Here is a 21,743-nt window from a genome sequence, read left to right as displayed (position 1 = left end):
CGAGACAGCTGGAGTGACTACTAATATCAAACAAGACAATAAGAAAAAAATTGCTTTCAGATACAAGATGGACATTTTCTAATTATAAAAGATCAACTCAGGACATGTGGGTGGCTCTCTGCTCAGTGGGGAGCCTGCTTCTCCCTCTCTCTCTGTCTGCCTCTCTACCTACTTGTGATCTCTGTCTGTCAAATAAATAAATAAATAAATCTTAAAAAAAAGTCAACTCACTTGGGAGACATAATTATTATAAACACTCATGCACCTAACAAAAGATCCAAAAAATAACATGTAGCAGATTTAGATAACTTAAAGGATAAATAGAAAATGCAACAAAAATATTTGGACACTTCAGTGTCCTACTCCTGCTAATAATTAGCTCAGTTAGAGTGAAAATCAGCAAGAATATTAAAGACATGAGACATAAGATTATAAAAGACATTAGTGATGAAGATGACCAAAGAGATATTCATAGAACACACTATCCAACAGCATTTTGGAAAGATTTATGTGCTAGGCCATAAGAATTCTCAAGAAATGCAGAATAATTGGATTCCTATAAGGTGTGTTTTCTAATCATTATGGAATTACATTAGAAATCAAAAAAGAAAAAAAACATGAGAAATCCAAAAATATTTGGAAATTAACCAGCACACTTCTAAGCAACCAATGAGCTAAAGAATAAATCAAAAAGGAAATCAGAAAACACTTTGAATTGAACAAAAATGAAAACACAATATGTAGAAATTCATGGCACATATCTAAAACAGTGCTTAGAAAAAAATTTATAAATGAAATGCCTGGATTTGGAAAGAAATATTTGAAAGAAATAACTTATAAATTCATTTTAGAAAGCTAGAAAATAAAAGAGCAAAATAAACATAACACAAGAAAAAAGAAAGAAAGACAATTAGAAAAGAAATAAGGGCACATGGGTGGCTGATCACTCTTGGTTTCAGCTCAGGTCATGTTTTCTTGCGTGATGGGATCCAGCAGAGTTAGTCTCTGTGCTCAGTGGGGTGTCTGCTTGAGATTCTCTCTCTCCTTCTGTCCCTCCCCCAACTCTCAGGCACAGGCGTGCACATTCTCTCTCCCTTTCTCTCTCTCTCTGTCAAATAAATAAATCCTAAAAGAAGATAAAAGAAATAAATGATTTCAAATATGAAAAAAGTACTACAAAAGAGAATCCCCAAAATTTTATTTGAAAAAAATCAACATACTTGTCAAATATTTACTTACAGTTGGCAAGAAAATAAGAGTAGACACAAATTGCCAAAACAGAAATAAAAGGGAGGCTAGTGCTACTGATTTTACAGAATTATAAAAAATCACAAGAGAATATTATGAACAATATTTTGCCAACAAATCGTATAATGTGATTAAAATGGAAAAAATACTAAAAAGATAAAAATTACTAAATCTGAACAAAAATAAGAACAACAAAAATAAAATATATGAATAGATGTATGACAAATGAAATTAAATTAATGACTAAATATCTTCTAAGTAAAGACCAGCCTCCCATGGCTGCCTGGTGAATATAATTAGTCATGATAAGGAGCAAGTTAATAACAATGCCTTGCCAACTCCTCCAGGAGAGGAAAGAAGCAAGAGAAATGGAAAAATTCCTTTCAGAAATAAAGGGGGAGGGAACACTTCCTAATTCATTTTGTGAAGCAAGAGTGGAAAAAAAGACATCAACAATAATAATAATAAAGTACTAGACAATAGATTTCATAAATACGGTTGCAAAAATCCTCAAGAAAATATTAACAAATAAATCCAGCCACATAGGAAAATGATTATATGTATGCCATGCCCAAATGAGGTTCATCTCAAGAATGCAATGTTGGTGTAATATCTGTAAATTAATTAATGTAAGGCACCATATTAATACAGTAGCAAAACCTCATGATCATATTAATAAATGCACAAATACCTTTTGAAAAATCTTATATTCACTGATGATAACTTCTAACAGATTAAGAATAGAACTTCCTAAAATGGATAAAGAGTATCTACATAAGTACTATAGCTATAACTTTTTTTATGATTTTGGTGGAAAACATTTGATCTTTCATCACTAAAGTAAAAACTTTACTGAGTTGGTGAAACACCAAATGCTTCCCCCTTAATATTAGGAAAATGGCAAGGATGCCTGCTCTTACCGCTTTTATTCAACATTGCATGCACTGAAGTTACAGGCAGTGAATTAGACAGAAAAACAGAAAAAGAAAATGATTAAAAAAAGAAAAAAAAAAGGTATCCAAGTTGAAAAGAAAGAAGATTGTTTTATTTGCAGATGACCTAATTCTATATGTAGAAAATCCAAATAAGTCACAAAAAGCAGCAAAACTTTCAAATAAGGTCAGGATCAAGATCACAGGATTTGACATCCATACAGAAACATCAATTATATTTCTATACTAGGAGTGAACTTTTGCAAATGAAATTAGAAAAACAATGCCATTCACAATTACATGAAAAAAATCACTAAAATTCTCAAAAGTAACATTAACAAAAGCAGTGCAAGACTGTGTATTGAAAATTTCAAAATGCTTCTGTGAGAAAGAAGATCTAAATAAGTGGAGAGATGTTCCATATTCATGAATCAGAAGTTTCAAATGGCGATGCACCATGAATTGGTCTATAGATTTAATTAAGTCAATTTCACAACCCCTATAAGCCTTGTGGGTTATGGAAATTGACAAGCTGATTCTAAAGTTTACAGGGAGAGGCAAAGGATGCAGACTAGCCAAAACTACTTGACAAGAGAATGAGGTTAAGCACTTAAACATTTTCCAATTTCAAAACTTGCTATAAATCTATACTAGTCAAGGCAGCAGGGCCCTGGATAAGCTTATATATAAACTGAACAAAAATGAGAGTTCAAAATTAAAACCTTTACATTAATGGTTAAAAAAAGCAAGACCACAGTAAGATTTATGGGTCTAAATTTTTTGTTCAGCAGCAACCACCTGGGAGTTTTATAAAACACATAGTTACCTAGTGGCAGGACCAAAGGGGAAAAAAAAAATAAAGAAAGAAAAAAAAAAAAAGAAAAGAGAAGAAAAAGAAAAGTTGGATAAAATTTAAGAGTCTTGCATCATGAGATTTATTTCAAAGTTATATTAAACTAGTGCTAATTGTGGGGCAGTGTCAAAGATAAACACAGCCAGACATTAATTTGGAGTGAGAACAGATTGTATTCAATAACTACTGACTATAGGGGAAAATGCTCAGCTCTATTCTGATGTTCAGAGGTGATCTGACCTTTGAAAGGAGAATAGAAAGTAGGAAGGGAAATGTCTGGGGCTAAAACAGTCCGGGAAGTGAAAAATCATGAAGACAGAGAAGGGGGTAGAGGTGGTCCAAGTGAAACCCATATGGGTTTGCTAACAGGCACTTACCAAAGGTGAGCTTCTCCCTTCACGCAGAGACTGGGAAACAGGGGCCTGTCTTCAGGCATTGGCTGCAATGGACAGTAAATTCTTTTGGCAGCCTTGAGTTTTCTCAAGCAGGCACTTTAAGAGGGACTAGAGACATCCTATGGATACTGCCTGGAACTGTTAGGAACTATAATAGTGTTTGCTTAAGCCTTTATAGGCCAAGATGGAGGCATAGTCAAGAAAAATCTGACTACAAAAAAAAAAAAAAAAAAAAAAAAAAGAAAAGAAAAGAAAAATCTGACTACAGTTTGGTCAAAGACAGAATCTTGTCAGCAGGGATTTTAAAAAGTACTCTGTAAGCCACCAACATGAAAACAATTGGAGTAATTACTGGAAATGTAATTTTTGAATTCTAACCAGAATTATTAAATAAAACCATTAAAATTTTTTAAAAGTGAGATATTGACTTAAAATATTTAGAAATCACCTTTGATGATTCATACACACACAAAAGTTTGAAAACCACATGTTGAGAGTGGCCACAATATTGGAAATGGATGTAAATTGTAATTTTCACAACTGCTTGGATGAAAATGAAAATAAGAATATAATAATGATACCAAAAGTATATAAAGAATAGGTGTCAGGCTTATTTTGAGAACTTTACGTGTATCAACTCATTTTATTGCATATTATGTTTGGAATATTCTTTCATTGATAAAAGCCTTGGTAATCTGCAGTATAATGTTGTGTTTATAAAAATCAAGCTAATTACCAAGGATGCTCAGGGCAAAAACTGCCTAATATCCATGGCACGGATCTTCCCCGTGACAAAATGGGTTTGTTCCATGGTCAAGAAATGACAGACCATGACTGAAGTTTATGTTGATATCAAAACTGCTGAAGGTTATTGGCTTCACCTATTTTGTGTTGGTTTTACAAAGAAAATGCAACAATCAGATTCAGAAGTCCTCTTGGGCTCAGCAAAAGCAGGTCCACCAAATTTGGAAAAAAGATGATGGAAATCATGACCCAAGAGGTGCAGACAAATAAAAGAAGTGGTCAGTAAATTTATTCCAGAGAGCATCAGAAAAGACATAGAAAAGACTCAGTCTATTTACTCACTCTGTGATGTCTTTGTTAGAAAAGTAAAAATGCTAAAGGATCCCAAGTTTGAATTGAGAAAGCTCAAAGAGCTTCATGGTGAAGGTGGTAGTTCTGGAAAAGCTACTGGGGATGAAATCAGTGTTAAAGTTGAATGAGCTCATGGACTGGGATGCCAGTCCAAGGGCCTGTTTAAAATTCAGACATTCAATGGTGACAAATTAAAAATCTTATTTGTGAAAATAAAAATAAATAAGGCATTTTAATTTGACAATTTAGATGCCCACATTTTTAGAAAAACATAACCTACCAAAACTGAAAAAAGAAATAGGCAAATCTCAAAAGTACTTCTTTTCTGTTCAGAACATTAAATCTATTATTTTAAAAACCCTGGAAAAATCTCCAGATTTAGATGATTTCACTAGCAAAGTCTTCCAAATATTCAAATACAAAATCTTCTACTTAAGAATGATAAAATAATTCTTAGTTCCTTTTTTATTAAGTGAGAATGAGTCTTCTATCAAAACCTATCAAGGACATAAAAAAAAACCCTATATATCAATTTCTCTAATGAAGGATATTTCAAAAATCTAAACAAAAGTTTAGCAAACTGAATCCCATAATACCCAAAATGGGGTTAAAAGAGCCAAAGCCTTCATTCTTTTTACCTGTGTGAGATACTTTAGTTAAATTCCAAGAAAAATTATTTGTTTCTTGGCAATTAGAAAAATAATAAAATTGGAGTATTAATCAATTAATGAAAACATAGAAATAAATGGAAATAAAAAATTAAATGAAATTTAAAAATGGCTACATGCATGTCTCTGACAATGTTCCTGAATTTAAAAATCCTGGAAAGAGAGTTTTGCAAACTAGTCAGTAAGATTTCTTTATTCCCTATTTATTTGATGTCATCAGTATCAACTACACAAGTTCTTAGTGGTCCCCACTGTGAGTATTAGATTAAAATCTGTGTTTGTCTTTTAGTTTTTTTGCTCTCTTCTTTTGTAGTCCTGAGGGAGTGATATAACAGTACTTAGTGTCACTCTATGAATTTAAAATTTTTTAAAAAAATGAAAAATACTTATTCTTGAAAGTGATCACTTTTGCATTGAAAAATATTTATAAATCAGAAATCTAAATATATTTCCATAGACCTCATAGTTATTATTGATCAAATAATTTTCAAGTAAATTAACCAGAAATAACATTGTGACAACTTTCCTAAAATTTTAGATCACTAACCAAGAAAAATTCACTTAAATTTTTATATTTTTGTCTTGATTTTCATCTCAGAATGGGTGACTGAATTGTGCTGAAATGTTGATCTTATTTTAAAAGCCAATATTTTTGAAGAATAATATAAGATCATAAACTTCACTTAACAAGTGTCTCAGTGCTGAAGCTTTGAAGAAAATCCCAATGTCTTGGCTGTTATTTATAAAGTAAAAGAGAGTAGAGAAGTCAAGGAAACACAATAAAAATGATTCTCCCTTGCTTTAAGCCTCTTTGATATATAATTTTAGCCAGAGGAGTCTCAACGATACAGTTGATATTGATTTGAGCAGGTGATAGGGAAACAACTGCCTTTAACCAAGAAAATTATTTTGTGTTCTGTAATGGGAAAAATGATAGTGGGCCAGGTGATTCATATTTTCAGCTCTGAGGCAAATCCATTGATTATTTTATATTTTATTGCCTCTGTGGTGGAAGTGGAAGATTTCTTCCTCATGTTCTTTTATTTTGTCAAATAAAAAATGGCAATAGGATTTTTTAGAGTCATAATCATTCGAGAACGAAAGGTGGGTTTGCAGAGTCATGGTGTTTGCCTCCCTTGGTGTTTTGCATGTTAAACACTTTATAATTGTCTATTAAATGCCTACATTTTTGTGAGGTACTATTGGAAAGTATTAGCAAAGAGTAAATTTAATCCCAATAGAATGTGTGTTTGTGAGGTACTATTGGAAAGTATTGGCAAAGAGTAAATTTAATCCCAATAGAATGTGTGTGTTTGTGTGTGTGCAGGCATGTATGCAGGTACATGTATATTTTTCTCCTTTCTAGAAGTTCAGAAGACAATCAATGCAATGTTTTTGGATATTGTCTGTGATTACAACAGTAGGTCACAGTGAGCATCTGAACAACTTTTTTAAAGCAAAGTTACAGAGAACTCCTCGAGCATTCCAATCCTTCATGCCTGTGGAGAATGATGGGTTTCACTTGTTCCTCTATCCATTTTGAATGAAAGGCTCTAGAGACGTTACTCCATGTGGCAATAAAACTGCACTTTGGGACAAACCAAATCAAAGTCAAGCAAAAATACAGGTAGTACTTGGGCTCTGAATGATAGACCAAGTAAAAATTAATTATCAAGTAAATCTTTGGCACCCAAGCTCTCCTGTACTTGCTGTCAGGAGCTCCTTGCAAGTGAAGAATTAGTTCGGTTCAGGATGAGCAGATAAACACATTTATACACAGATGGACATGTTATAAGAGCAAATATAATTCATTTTTCCTCAGTCAACTGAACTTTCATGAATAAAAGTAAGCTAAAAAATCAATATGTCAAGGAAATACACCTAAGTGGGTTTTTTTGTTTGTTTTTGTTTAAGATTTTATTTATTTATTTGACAGAGAGAGACGCAGCGAGAGAGGAAACACAAACAGGGGGAATAGGAGAGGGAGAAGCAGGCTTCCTGCTGAGCAGGGAGCCCAATGTGGGGCTGGATCCCAGGACCCTGGAATCATGACCTGAGCCAAAGGCAGAGGCTTAACGACTGAGCCAGGCACCCCATACCTATGGTTTTGATTGCACAAATTCCTTCTCCTATCAGTTCCTTCTAAGAATTCTATAATTATCTGGCTAAATGTTTAGGCTAATTTATGCTTCTACCTTTACTCATGTTTTCTTGCTTATTATTTCTTTTCTTCTTATTCTGGCCAAAATCCAAAACAAAACAAACAAACAAAAAACTCTGCCACCTTATCTTAGTCAGCTTGGGCTACTATAAGAAAGTATCATAGGCTGAGTAGATCAAATAACAAAAATGTATTTTCTCACATTTCTGAAGGCTGAATGTCCAAGATCAGGGGGCCAGCATGGTTGAGTTTTGGTGGAGGAACTATTCCTGGTATCTAGACACCTGTCTTCTTGTTATACCATTGCAGATTGGAGAGAAAGAGGGCTAAGGTTTTTCCCTTCTAAGGATACTGATTGCATTTTAGGGGCTCCACTCCCAATGATTTAATTATCTCCCAAAGACCCATCTCTTCATCCCATCTTATTGGGGGTTGGGGTTTCAACAAATGGATTTGCAGTCCTTAACCCCATTGAACATGCCACTACTGTTGGGTCAATCAAATTTAGCTTGTGAAAGCCAATGTTTGCAATGCAGTCTTGGCATGTAAGCACGAGTATACACATGTGTGCTTGCATACATGTGAATTTTGAGGATACGATTTTTCATCAAAGGGGAACCTACTGAATCATTGTCTCCTTGCTGTGAAGTTCTTCTTATTATTACCTTTTTTTTTTTTTAAGATTTTATTTATTTGTCGGAGAGGAGAGAGCATAGCAGGGGGAGAGGCAGGCAGAGAGAGAAGCAGGTTCCCTGCTGAGCAAGGAGCCCAATGTGGTCCTCAATTCCAGGACCTGGGGATCATGACCTGAGCCAAAGGCTGACGCTTCACCAACTGAGCCACCCAGACATCCCTATTATTACTTAATGAATTGCTGTACTTCCCTTACCTTAGGATTCTTAAGGGCTAAGCAGTAAGTTACTGCTATCTGCTCCATCTAACTTACCTCGTTCTCTTTGAATCAAAGGTGTACGCTTTGATTTCTCATGAAAATTAACCTCTACAAATCTGAATTCAAATTTATTTCATATACCAAAAAGATTCAACAGAAATAGGGTTCAAGCTGTTACAAATGAAAAACATAACCTTGGCTACCTACATTGATAGTATAAGAGCTCACCTGTAACTTAAGAAAATAGATGTAAGGCTAATGGATTAATTTTGAGAGCTTAGTCTATGCCAAACATCTTTTTAAGTGTAAAATATATATATATATGTATTTCATTTTAAATCCTTACAACAAATAAGGTGGTATATTATTGTATCAATTTAATAGTTAAACTGTGGAGTTATGAGAATAAGCAACTTGATTAAATTTATATGACTAGTAAGGGAAGGAGTCAATATCAACCCAGGAAATATAAAACCAGAAACCACTCTTTTTTTTTTTAAGATTTATTTAGTCAATTTTTATAGAGAAAGCATGTGAGTATGTGGGAGCAGAAGGAGGGGCAGCAGGAGAAGGAGTGAGAGAATCGCCCAGTAGACTCCCCACCCATCACAGAGCCCAAAGCGGGGCTAGATCCAAGGACCTGAGCCTAAATCAAGGGTCAGATGCTTAGCTGACTGAGCCACTGAGGTGCTCCACAGAAACAAATCTTAACCAATGTGGTATCTGTTAAAGGATGGTCTAAATGATTGATCCATTAATCTTAGAGGTTCATTAAATGATAATATGGGTATTCAAAAATTTATTTGATGTAAATAAGTCTACTGATACCTTAAACTTCTCCATATCTTAAAAAAGTAATAAAATACAAATACACAGTACAAATGAAATATTTATACATATACATATATAATTTCAATACATTTTAGAAGTGCATTTTATAAAATCTATAGGTTTTTCCTCAATAACATATTATAAATAGGAATAAGGTATTCTTCTGTAAAATATCTGTTTTCTATTTCTGTAAGTCCTATTTACTTCATGGAGAAATGCAAGATATTCTTTTTAAAATAAGAATTTGAAAGGATAGGATCTTATCACTATTACTGTGGGATATGTCATTTTAGCTGACATTACTGTCTGTAAAAATATTTCAAATATAGTATTTCTCTGTGATTATAAAAAAAATACAAATATTTCAAACCTGCTAACCAAGCTGATTGCAAAACTAGCCTGCTAACCACAAAATTTTCCAGAAAGCTACACAGCCAACTATATTCTCCTCTCTTAATTTAACCAAGCAATAGGTTCTATTGCTACTTGCAACACTTCACTGACACACGTGATACACTACGTTGCTTCTCCAATTATATAAAAGGAATGCTCCATAGACCCAGAACCCTGCAAGGGGCTGAGGTTTAATGTGATATAAAGACTCTTGCGTAGTGTCAAAGCAGTGGAGCCTTTGCTTACGCACTGTTTCCCAGTGTGAACTGGTTATTTCCTGTTCCACTGAAATATGATATAGTTTTATTTCTTCTGCAGGCTTGACAATTTTCACCACAGTTTCCAAGAGGAATAAATATTTTTTTAAATTGATATCATTTAAGACCAAAAAAAAAAAATCAACTAAAAGGATCTCTACATTAGAGAAATATGAAGATGTAATCAAATTCCTATGTATAATATAAACAATTTGAGTAGTAACTGTCATGATATTGGTAAAACAAATAGAGAATTAGGGTGACTTTATTTAAATGATCAATTTATCTCCTAAATTATTACTTAGAATATTTTTATACAATGCACTTAGAAGATTTTACTATTTTCTTAAATTGTTTAACAGTGAATTTCTGTTTCGTTGATACCTTAAATTATCTGAGAAATCTGAGCCTATTTCTTTTATATAAGCATGGAAGAGAGTAAGAGAAGGGGCAAAGTTTTTTGACAATTTCTTGGTCTCTCCTATAATCTATGATATATTTGGATTTGTTGAATGTCTATGTGTCAAAAATAATAATTTGTATTTTCATAGGGAATAAATTATTTCATCTATATTCCTAATGTATTTTCCCAGAGTTAGATAGAATACTCTTATAGCTCTTGATAATATCCTGCATTAATATTATTTTGTTCTTATTAGTAATTTTTGGTGGTTTTTCTGTTTTTCATGGGTAGATTTCCTAGTTCCTTTTTCCTTTTACAGCTTTTCTCTTAAATCAGATATATGGTTCTTAGGTTTACTTTTTCATTCTAGTATTATTGGATTTTCCATTTTATCAACTTTTGCTTTTTTAACAAATATTTTCCATAAACTAATGCTATTGCTCCCCCCCCCCCACACACACACACTGAGTTATATATAGTACTTGATTCATTTACTCTCACTTTTTCTTACTTAGTAACATAGGCATTCCAGGTCATGATTTTTTCTGAACAAAACTTTAATTGATTTATTACATAAAATTGAGTGGTTATAACTCTTTATATCTGTATTCTGTAGCACGGTAGTCACAAGCCCCATGTAGCTATTTATAAAAGTAAAGGAAATTTAACATTTAGTTCCTTATCATATTAACCATAATTGGTAGGCATATACCTGCCACTCTTAATTTTGTTTTATGAGAGTGAATTCATACTATATTAATTGTTTTGTTAGTTCATTTTTTTCCTCCTTATTAGTTATCAACTGTATCTTTCAATGTCACTAAAGTCTAGTGAATGGCTCTCTGTGTCTAGCTCCAGAGTCAGAATGTTGGTTTCAACTTCTGACTTCTTTATTTAACAAACTATTTGAGCTAGAGGAAGTGATAACATTATAAATTAAAAAATTATAAATGAAGATTCTTTAGCAACTTTCTCATTCCGCTGTTGTGAAGATTACATGTGGTACTATATATTGTGTATTTCTAGTTAACTAATGATTGCTCCATTAAGGTTAACTTTATAATTATTTTATTAAATAGGTTTTCCTGTTTGTAACAAGTGCAAGGTATTCTATATAAATGTAACTACTCAACCCTTTACTTAAAAGCTTTCATTCTTGAATACAATGTTGCTAGAATTTTTTGTTGTTGTTCCTAGAATTCTTGACATGAATTTCTAAGAATTCCTCTAGGTTGATACATGACACGTAAACTCTTGGGTATAACAGACACATGTGTGTGTATTAATATATATGTGTGTATATATACACATATATATGTACACATAGAACAAATCCTGTGTGTACATGCAGGTGTGTGCATGTGTGTATGTGTATATATATGGCCAGATTGGTTATAAAAGAATGCCTAGGAATGCCTGGGAGGCTTAGTCAGTTAAGTGTCTGCCCTTGTCTCAGGTCATGATCCCAGGGTCCTCAGAGGAGGTCCTTCATGGGCGGGAGGGTGGTTCTTGCTCAGCAGAGAGCCTGCTTCTCCCTCTACCTGCTACTCCCTCTGCCTGTTCTCGTTCTCTCTCTGACAAATAAATAAATAAAATCTTTTTTAAAATGCCTATAATAATTTTGATTAAACTAGTGGTCCTCAAAATTTCCTCTCCTTGCACTGTGAATGCATAGGAACATTCCATGAGGTATACAATTGTGGAAAACATGTTCTGATTAACTGGCATACATGCTTTTCCAAAATTGATCTGATTGAGAATGGGCTTGTTCCGAGTGCTGGCATTATCCTGTCCCTCCTATGGCAGAACAAAAAAGAAGTTTATTGAGTACATAGCAAGGCAGCGACTATCTGCCATGAGGAAGTGGGTGTGGAGTACACCACAAGGGAGTGGTGGGCAGGACAACTGAGGAGGGGCTTGTGCAACTAGGTAGTGGGAGTGGGCTGTTTTTTAAAGAGGGAAGCTGAAGAGGTAGGGTTACTTATGGAATTTCCCCTTTTTTGGTAAATGTGTTTACTTGTAAGTAGTCCACTAGTTAGTTAGGACCTATGCAAATTTTGAGGTGGGTTCTCTGATGGGCATGTCTCTCTCTATTCAGTCAGGGGTTGCCCTGCCTCCTTTCTACATTCCTTTGTTCAAGTCTGTTTGTCTAAAAGGGGCATCTACACCTCTTTCCTTTTAAAAGTCCTTTCTTCCCTTTAAAGAGGAAAGATATATCCACCACCATCTTGTAATTTACTATGGGAAATTGTCCAAGGATATGAAAGTCTCTATGCCAAACAAAAGGAGAATTTTATAAAGATTTTATTTATTTATTTGACAGACAGAGATCACAAGCAAGCAGAGAGGCAGACAGAGAGAGAGAGGGAAGCAGGCCCCCCCGCTGAGCGGAGAGCCTGCTGCGGGGCTCCATCCCAGGACCCTGGGATCATGACCTGAGCCGAAGGCAGAGGCTTTAACCCTCTTTGAGCCACCCAGCCGCCCCCAAAAGGAGAATTTTAAATTTGCTTGTTATATTTCAAATTATTTTATCACAAGTTGTAATATACTTACTGTTTTTTTTTCCCAATTAAGTGCTACAGATATTAAAAGATAACTCAATCCAAAAGATTTAAAACAACAACAACAAAAAATTAGCCTTATTGTTAGGAGGAATAAAAATGAACAATTTTCACTATAGACATATATGCATATTTGTACACACACACGTGCTGTTATTGTTACAGAGACATGATAGAGTTATCAAAAGAATAAGTGTGATAATATATCACACTGTATAAAACTGTTCAGGGAAAGTGGAATGGAAATACATGGTCAAGAAGATAAACTAACATTCTAATAATAAAAACAAAACTTCTGGGCACCTGGGTGGCTCAATTGGTTAATTCACTGCCTTCAGCTCAGGTCATGATCCTGGAGTCCCGGGATCCAGTCCCGCATCGGGCTTCCAGCTCTCTGGGGAGTCCGCTTCTGTCTCTGACCTTCTCCCCTCTCAATGTCTCTCTCTCAAATAAATAAATAAAATCTTTTTTAAAAAACTTAATGTATTTTTAAATGATTGACACATGATTTATATGTATTCAAAAAATAAAATAATGATATAATTATTTTATTTGAAAATGTCAAATGTATATCTGAAAAGATGATCTTTGTAATTTATGCAACAACTATTTTAGGTGTTTATTTAAAATGAAAGGGAGACATAAACCACTATGGACCCCAAAAAAACAATCTGGAAGTTTCAGAGGGGATGAGGGGAGGTAGAGTAGCAGGGAGACAGGTATTGAGGAGGCACGTGCTGTGATGAGCACTGGGAGTTCTGCTTAACTAATGAATCATTGAGCACTGCATCAAGGACCAATTATGTACTATACAGTGGCCAACTTAACATAATTAAAAAAAAATAAAGAAAAAAACCACACTGAAGGTTACCAGAGGGGAGATGGGTAAGGGATGGGTGAAATAGGTGATGGGGATTAAGGAATGCACTTATTCTGGTGAGCACTGGGTGCTCTATGGAAGTGTTGTGCACCTGAAACAAATAACTAACTGGAATTTAAATAAAAACTTTTTTTTCTTTTCTTTTTTTTTTTTTTTTTTTAAAGTATGAGGAGATCCTGAGATCTTTAAGATTCTTGTAAGGCTACGTGAGCAAAAACTTTAAATACCAGTTTTGTTTCATTTTGTTTTTTCATATTGTGGCAGTCCAAAGTACCTTTTGAGTTCTTTGATGGCTGGAGTTTTCTAACTTAAGTAGAATAAAGAAAGGTCGTGGATCTGGAGTTGGGGATGCATCTCCCACTAAGGTACACTTACTAATCACATGGCAGGCAAGCATCCTAGTGCAGTAAGAGTTGGAATGTCCTTTAGGTTTCATGGATAGGAGCAACAAGCAATCCAAGTATCTCTTTCACTCCAGGCTAACATGTTATTTAGTTAGCTTGTATTTTTTGTTGTTGTTGTTGTTTTACTTCCTGCCTTTTATAGATATCTGAAGCTTATTCAGGGAGATCCACCCACCCTTCCACAGGAAGTCTTTCATTGTTTTGATGGTTCCCCGTGGCTCAATCATGCTTCCCGTGCTTCTTCCCTCTGAGTTTAAAAGTTTTCCCAATGGACAGAAAAACTCTTACCTCTGAAGAAACCCACTGGTGTGTCTGCTTTGGTAATGGTTTCTTCACTATGGCTTCTCCATAAACTAATCTTACAGCCAATTCATTCTTAGAGAAATGCCTCATGATTCATGGTCCATCTATTTTTCTGTGGCGTTTATAGGTTTCTTTCTCCTCTGTTTCATCCTTGAGCATCTCTTCTATCTTTGTAGTAATTCCAACACAATTTGAGAAAGTAGAGTATCTCTAGTCAGAATGTTGAACTTCTAATTTCTGACATTTTCCATAAAATATTTTCTTTTTTTTTTAAAGATTTTTATTTCTTTATTTAACATAGAGAGAGAGAAATCACAAGTAGGCAGAGAGGCAAGCAGAGATGGAGAGGGGGAAACAGGCTCCCTGCTGAGCAGAGAGCCTGATGTGGGGTTCGATCCCAGGCACCCCTCCATAAGATATTTTCAACATGCATCTAGCTTGGAGGCTTGTAGGAAATTTCACAGTTTTTATTTGGTGATTGCAAGCTCCTTTAAAAGTAGATTGTGGGGGCCACCTGGGTGGCTCAGTGGGTTAAAGCCTCTGCCTTCGGCTCAGGTCATGATCCCAGGGTCCTGAGATCGAGCCCCGCATCGGGCTCTCTGCTCCGTGGGGAGTCTGCTTCCTCCTCTCTCTGCCTACCTCTCTGATTACTTGTGATTTCTCTCTGTCAAATAAATGAATAAAATCTTGAAAAAAAAAAAAAGTAGATTTTTGGAGGGCACCTGCGTGGCTCTGTTGGTTAAGGGTCTGACTCTCAGTTTCAGTTCAGGTCATGACCTCAGGATCCTGAGATCAAGCCCAGCTTGGGCTCCAAGCTCAGAGCTGACTGGGCTTCTCCATCTCCCTCTGCTCCTCCCTGCTCTTGTACTCCTCCCTCTCTCTCAAATAAATAAATAAATGATTCTTAAAAAAAAAAAAAAAAAGTACGAATTTTTGTGTGTTTTGCAACATCTCAATCATCTTTATATTTCTTTATATATTGTTTTAAATTGTGGCATATACTTTTTTTTTTTTTTGCATGCAAAGCTATCAGAATGGCTATATTGACTATGTAGACTCACTAGTTAGGTCAGCTTCCAAGAACTATCACCAATAAATTTAGTAGAACTCATTATTTTGCCCTCATATTTTCAAAGTCTGAACTGGTTTAGTTTTTAGACACAGTTGTTTCAGCATCATATACACATTAAAAATGGTTATTTCTGCTCAATCTGATAACCTCACAACAGTATAAATGTCATAGTCCCCTTTCTCAGAAAGAGTTTTCGCATAAAAACCAATTGTCCATGCAAATGATTATTGGGAGCATTTTTCATGTGCACCAATCAAATAAGGTGAAGTGGTTATTTGAAAGATATGTGAACATAGCGATTTACAAGTATATACTTAAAGGTACTACTAGTGCTCATTTGACCTATAACTGAGTTCCTAAATTGTGTCTTTACTAAAAAGTAAGTAACTCATGGGGCACCTGGGTGGCTCAGTGAGTTAAAGCCTCTGCCTTTGGCTCAGGTCAGGATCCCAGGGTCCTGGGATCGAGCCCCGCATCGGGCTCTCTGCTCCATGGAGAGCCTGCTTCCTCCTGTCTCTCTGCCTGCCTCTCTGCCTACTTGTCATCTCTATCAAATAAATAAATAAAATCTTAAAAAAAAAAAAAAAGGAAGTAACACAGTGTCTGAATAAGTCTCATGGTGTGATCTTATAAAATGGAGGGCTCTGAAATGCAAACTTCTCAGGTTATACAATTTATTAAAATGGAAGTAATTTAAAACAGTCTGTTTCTTGTTAGTCTTTAAATATGCAAATAAGAAAGGCCATTTGATTTATTCATTTTTATTTATGCCATTTCCAGATGGGAATATAATTATTCATTATGAATTCATTCCCACTTCCAAGCCTCTTGACTTTGCATCTTAGCTTTTGAAAACAAATTGATGCCTAACTATTACAAATTGAATTTTAACTATTGCAACTAATTCCAGCCCCAAATGGTATAAATTTAAAATATCCAGCAGTGAAGTATTGTTGTCAGGTTATTGACTTGTGAAGTTTAGCCTTAGGTTTTTAACCTATATTAAGAAATTCATAATGAACTCAAATAAATGTAATTCATGGATGGGGAAGGAATTATATTTCATATATTCTCACATTTCACCTTGAATTGGAAAAGACTTCATGACTTTTTGCTTTGTTACAATGAAATAACTCTTTCCTTTGTTTATTTAGAGGACCATCTTCATTTTTTTTAATCAAAGAAGAGGTACCTAATTTTAAGAATTAGAGGAATTTTTGGGGTGCCTGGGTGGCTCAGCAGGTTAAGTCGCTGCCTTCGGCTCCGGTTGTGATCTCAGGGTCCTGGGATTAAGCCCCACATCAGGCTCTCTGCTCAGCAGGGAGCCTGCTTCCTCCTCTCTCTCTGCCTGCCTCTCTGCCTACTTGTGATCTCTGTCAAATAAATAAATAAAATCTTTTAAAAAAATGTAAAAAAAAAAGAATTAGAGGAATTTTCCAGATAAGAATCTATTTTTTGTCTTTATAGCGATAACTTCCCAGATAGATTCTTATGCTAATATAATTGAGCTCCCTGTATAAAATTAACCAACCCCCAGGATTAGAGTGGACACTAGGAGATTAGAAAAAAAATTCCCAAATCTGTTATCTAAGCCTAATATGAAGGAGTCAGATTATGTTTAGCAATTATGGGTTCTATATGACCCGTGAAGCACTACTTCTGTTAAATTTATTCATTTGTTTAATCTAAAATTATTGATTATATTCCAAATGTCAAATGCTATTTTTTATCTATATTTTAATATGCAGAATTTGATTTGTATGGAACACAGACATATAGCTCCCTGCTACCCATTGTTCACAACTTCATTCAGAGCCAGACTTCTTGAAAATTGCCTTTGTTTTCTTTACCTCTTGTATATATTGTTCAACTCATTTAAGCCTCAACATTACAGTGAAAATGTTTTAAAAAAAAAAAGAACTCAAAAGTAACAAAAGATCAATTAAAGATAAACGTCAAAATGGATGTTGCTGGTGTCAGGTCAGTATCAGGTAATGTCAGTAGACTGATAAGAGGTTGTGGTAGTTATGTGAATAGCAAACAATGCTAAATACTCTCCAACCATTCTGTTTCCCTAATATCCTAAAACAACTTCCTGCTCATTTTATTTAGCATAGGATACCTTTGAGATCAAAACTCAGTAATTGAGCAAGTAACCAAATTAGAACCAATACCAGTTGCTTGAGCTAGAACAAAAACCCATCTCTGGTAAATACATTGTCACTGATATATTCAGCCTGATTGGAAGTGATCCTGTACTTCTGGTCTGGTATTCTCAGTATATATTCCCATATATTTTCTCTATATTTTTGACAATATAAATTAGCAAAAGTTTGCAGTTGTTCGGTTGTTAAGCTTTCTTCTCTAAAATTAGACTTTGAGAACCTGCTTTCTATCAAACTAGGATCTAACTCCTTTTATAGATCTGGAGGCAATGGGTAATGACTTGAAGACATTTGGCTTACCAACACAAGACAAGACTTCAGACAAGTAAGTCCCCCAAAATGTTACATGGTAAATCAATGTATTCCTTTCCAATTACATTTTTTTGTGATATGTGGAAAACGTTGTAGTTTAAAGTTCTCATTTAAAGTCCTATATTTCTTTCTTTAAATATATCTCTTTTATGAAATAGTAACAGAATGTGAGGAAGAAGGCAATGCAGATCCCCATAATATTTAGAATTGAAAAGAGGTTTTGAAAGAATTGTGATATTTTTCAGTGCACTGTGCTGTTTTATACTGCACATATAAAACATTTTATGCACTATAAATATTTTGTAACTTTAATTTGCTTTTTTTACAGCCTCTGCAGAATTATTTTATCAAGAAAGCAACAGAATTAATATCTGATTTGATACCTCCCAAATTCTAATTTTATGATGATTTGTTCTCATAATATTTCTGAAAAAGGCATATCGTAAGTTTTAAAATGAAAGTCATTTTACAAATGGGCTTAATACACCATTTTTTTCCCCTAACAAGGCAGAAACATACCTTTTGGCAACAAAAGATAAAATTGTAAAGTCACTTTACAAATAGTAAAGAAGAAAAAGTCTTGAATATTGTGGTGTAAGAGATTAAGTTCCAATTGTCTTAGATGTTCCCAACCTTTCATGTATTCACAACAGTTCCTGGACATTTGCTGGGCATTCCATACAAAGTAATATCAATTTTAATTTATAACTTGATATGCTGCTTTAGATAGTGACCTGCCTTTATCTTGATAGTAATAATAGACTATTTTCACAGTGACTTGCTGCCAGTTTTTATTCTATGTCATTCATTTGTCTTCCCTGGAAGAATATGAATGTGAGACAGGTGCTGTATGCCATAACAATCACTCTGTTTTATTCCTGGCATTAACTACTAGCATTGCTTACCGTTGTGAGTGGAGCTTTGAATTTTGTATGTCAGGTATGATGATCTTCTAATCCCGCTCTTTAGCCTGTTCCCTAATGCAATACTGAGGCCAATACATAGTTTTCAGTCAGGAGCATTTAAAATTCCAGTCAAATTATTTAACATGATAAATTAAAACACTAATCTTAATAGTGTCTTAACATTTCAGGGTCAAAATTTAGTTCCATTTGATAATTTAAAATATTTCATGTCATCCAAGTGGTCCTGGGAGGCAAATATTATTTTCTACAACTCTGCTTTCCTCTGGAGTCATTCTTATTATGAATTCAAAGCTTTCAGTGGGGACTATGTACCAGCCCGCCTGACTTGAGTGAAAGCATAAGGGTAGGGCACCTGGGTGGCTCAGTGTTGAAGCAACTGCCTTTGGCTCAGGTCATCTTCCCAGAGTCCTGGATTTGAGTCCTGCTTTGGGGTCCCCACTCAGGGTGGAGTCTGCTTCTCCTTCTCCCACTCTCCCTGCTTGCATTCCCTCTCTCGCTGTCTCCCTCTCTGTCAAATAAATGAAACCTTAGAAAACAAAAGTATAACAGTGAAAATGTAAATGCAATTCAACATTGATTGAGGGAACACCTGGTGATTAGAGAGGAACATCACGGAGAACCATGAATCAGCTAAAATATCTACCACTGAACAGCTTTAAATCTAGTGAAGAGGAGTAGACAAACATAGGCATGCTAGCAAAAAGTAGATAAGAATTGAGATCAGGTCCACGGAAAGAAAAATTGATTCAGATAAGGGTTTCCTTTCAGATAACTTGAGAGCTGAACAAGTCTATTGGAAAAAGAAGGCACCGTGTTAAACACAGACTTGTTGAACACAGGCAGGATAGTATCCCTGCCTTCAAAAAGCATATGTGCTTGTGTCTAAATATTTTTCTTCCTTTCTTTCTTTTTCTTTTTCTTTTTTTTTTCCTTAATTGAATTAACTACTAAAATTGATGTAGATATCCACAATGCTTCACAGGCACAAGAACCGTATCAGAAAAGAGTTTCCGTTTTTGAATTGAAGGAAGCCATGAGTTCTAGAAGGAAATGTCCCCATACCTACAAAGTCCTAGGTCTGGGAGGCACATAAACTGGCATTCTCAGAGTGAAGTTTACGTTGGATACTTCAAATCCACCTAGGTTTCATCTTTGAAGTTTTGTGATGGGAAAATAAAATGAAATAGAATAAAAGCTTGGAAGAAATACAGTTGCGTTGTGTTTAGGCAGTGTTGTTCAACATGTTGATCAAGAAAGCCATGGGTATGGGGCACCTGGGTAGCTCACTCAGTTAAGTGTCTGCCTTTGGCTCAGGTCATGATCTCAAGGTCCTGGGGTGAAGTCCCAAGTCCCCTGTCTCTTTTCTCAGGGAGGAGCCTGCTTCTCCCTCTCCCTCTGAGAGCCTCTTGCCGCTCCCTCTGTGTATGCACGTGCTCTCTCTCTGTGTGTCAAATAAATACATAAAATCTTAAAAAAAAAAAAAAAGAAAAGAAAGAAAGCCATGGGTAATTTGCCACTTTTATATGGTGTTATCATCAAGGGAGAGAGGACGTAGGCAAGGCTCAGCTTTCTCTGTCAAGCAGCATGTTATGGAGATGGATTTTTACCAGAGTGTTTATTCAGTAAGCCTTAATTAAACCTCTACTATAATTCAGACACCTATGTGATATATGGATAAGCAAATAAATGCACTACAACAGAGCGATAGTGGTAACAAAAGGGAGTTTCCTCTTTGGGAGACCAATCAGCTTGCTGTATCCCTAAGTAATTCTTATCATGTAAACAGGATGTTCTAGAGATGTATGTGTGTAACGTCTGTTTCCCATGTCCTATATGACATGGTCATAACCCATGACTACTTTCTGAATCATAGAGATCGTCTTAATATTGCAAAACTTCTGTTTTAGGCATACAAGTGATGAGTGGTACAGGGGAAGAAATTTTCTCTAGCCTGAGAAGGGACTTTATCAGCTTATTAATAGCAAATTTAAGGTAGTTCAGAAGGCAGAGAAAAGTGAACTTACTGAAATAAATTTAATTAAATGCTAGACAGAGTAAAAATTTCAGTGATGAGTCTTCTGAAAAGGTAATCAGTACCTAATTAATAACTTTCAGATAATATCCAATATTTTGATTAGTTTAGGTCTGCAGAGTTACGAAATTTTAATAAGAAGGTCAAGAAGTATATTGTATACTGTAAAATTATAGTTATTGGCACAGCATCCACATTCAGACACTAAATAAGTATTTCTAGATAGGAATTTGATAGGACTGTGACTGCTTAATATGGTTATTTATTAAATGAGGAAGTAGAAATGTGAAAAAATCATGTTCATAACTGGTTTTAATCCACTTTCCTTTGTTCAGGCTCAACTGAAAGCTCTTGAATAATATTGTTAGTAATCAAAAGCTGAATGCAGGCTTGATTATTCAGACAATTTAGGGCTTTGTCAATCCTCTTCAAGAACATTCTGATGTGATCATGAAATGCAGTTCAATGTACAAAGTTAAATATAAATAGGATATGTTTACAAGTGTAAAAATATGACAGTGTCTTGATCAGGCTGTTATTTACATGACTGTGTTTGCTTTGTGAAAATTAACCAGGCTATGTGCTTATGATTTCTGCACTCTTTTGTATGTATATTGTGCTTCAAAAAACATTTCGTTAAAAACATTATGGTGCTATTTGTTGTCCATGATTATAACATATTCTCTAGTTATTGTTGAAGAGAATTGACTTCATGGCCATAATATAAGAGATGAGAAAAAGTGTATTGAACTGAAAAATAAACAGAAATCAAGATGTGAAGGCTGATGTATATGGAAAAAAAGTTTTGATTAGACGGTTTTGTTGCTTTACAAACATTTTACGTTTACCAGGACTGTTTCTTTACAGGAAAGTTGTTCTTTTTTATATGCCTATAACTGTCTACTTGCTTCTAACATGTATAATTTTCAATAAACATTTTTGTCAGTATTACATGTATAA

The 21,743-nt window shown here is 34.7% G+C and overlaps 1 pseudogene; it reads left to right on the top strand.

The window, feature by feature from the left end:
- The first annotated feature begins 3,305 nt into the window (after positions 1-3,305).
- LOC116590226 lies at positions 3,306-4,651 on the top strand (annotated as a pseudogene).
- Positions 4,652-21,743: the final 17,092 nt, after the last annotated feature.

This window comes from Mustela erminea, chromosome 5 (assembly GCF_009829155.1).
Source record: "Mustela erminea isolate mMusErm1 chromosome 5, mMusErm1.Pri, whole genome shotgun sequence".
Lineage (NCBI taxonomy): Eukaryota > Metazoa > Chordata > Mammalia > Carnivora > Mustelidae > Mustela > Mustela erminea.
Note: the sequence above shows the minus strand (reverse complement) of the source record. Positions and strands in the feature narration are given on the sequence as shown.